Source organism: Penaeus chinensis, chromosome 22 (assembly GCF_019202785.1).
Source record: "Penaeus chinensis breed Huanghai No. 1 chromosome 22, ASM1920278v2, whole genome shotgun sequence".
NCBI classification, from domain to species: Eukaryota; Metazoa; Arthropoda; class Malacostraca; order Decapoda; family Penaeidae; genus Penaeus; species Penaeus chinensis.
The window spans coordinates 28566332-28568012 of NC_061840.1; positions in this window are offsets into that span (position 1 = coordinate 28566332).

Consider the following 1681-nt stretch of genomic DNA (forward strand, 5'->3'; position numbering starts at 1 on the left):
AGAGAGAGAGAGAGAGAGAGAGAGAGAGAGAGAGAGAGAGAGAGAGAGAATGTGTTCAAGTTTTTTTTTTTTTTTTTTTTTATCGCCACCTATTTTGGCTTTGTGCATTACCCTACTACTCTACTTATCTATTCTGGACTACGCTAATCAGCAGTGTTTACACTCTTTGTTGTGCCCATAGGTTTGTATACATACATTAACATACCTTACACACATGCACACACACGCGTGCGCGCACGCATATATGTGTGTGTGTGTGTGTGTGTTAGTGTGTGTGTTACTATACATTATATATATTATATATATACATATATATATTATCATAAATTATATATATATATATATATATATATCTGTGTGTGTGTGTTACATTAACGCATTTTTTACGTATGCATATATACATATAGTTACATACATTAATCCTAAATTTATCTGAAGAGACGCGGCGACCCTCTGATCACCAACTAACGACCCATGGATTGAAGAACCACGAAAATCACATAAAGGACACCGCTCTTTTCGACGAATTAACCGGTTTCCACAGTATAATGACAGGTCTTCTAAATCGCATTCGCCTAACACGTGATATCTGTCGAAGTCTAATTTTTTCACACAGGTCATTATCGATTTGCCGATTTCACTTCAGTCCCCCCACCCCTCTTCTTAACCCTTAACCCTCCCCCCCCACCATGAGACTGTCCCTACCCCCCCTGTCCACCCACTATGTCACTTTTTTCACCCTACCCAACATCTCTGCCCATCCACCCCTCTGTCTCACTTCTATCCTACTCGTCCCTCCCTCCCTCCCTCAACCAGCCACCACACCCCCATTCACCCATCCCTGCTTCACCATTCCCTCCTTCCCTCCCCTCCACTATCACCATTCCACCCCCACCCACCCACCCAACACCCCCTTCCAACCACAACTTAACAACCTCCATCTCCTCCTCCACTTCCCCTTCCCCTACCATATCCATTTCTTCTTCCACCCTCTCTCCCCTTCTCCCCTCTCCCCTCTACCATCATCATTTCATCTACCACCCCCTCCCTCACCCTCCTTCCCCTGCCCCCATCTCACCCCCTCACCCCTCCCTCTCCTATCACCATTTCAACTTCCACCACCCCCTCCCCCACCCCTCCTTCCCCCTACCATCACCATTCCAACCTCCCCCCCTCGACACACAGGTACTCAACCGGTGTCATGTGACCTGTATTTGACCAACTCGAGGTCACGGACAAGGGAAAGAGGAGGGAGAGGGAGGGGGGGAGGGGCGAAGGGAGAGAGGGAGAAGGAGGCGGGGCTGACGTCCGCGGTTGTCATTAACCTACCTGTAACTCACCTTTAATTACTGACAGCCGCTAATTACAGGTTTGGTGGGTAGGGAAGGAGGGGGGGGGTGTTATGTTGCCGGGCATATTTGCTTTATGATTAACACTGTCATAGTTGTTTTGTTGCTATCATTATTAATATCATCACTATCATTATTGTCATTAGGATCGGCATTATCACCATTATAAGTAGAAATAGTATCACCATTACTAATATCATTATATTTATTATTGCTATAATATTTGTTTATCACTATTGTTATCATAATCATTATCATCATCATCGTTATGATAACGATATTGCTATCACCATTTTTGTCATCCTCACCATCAGCAAAATCATTACTATTAT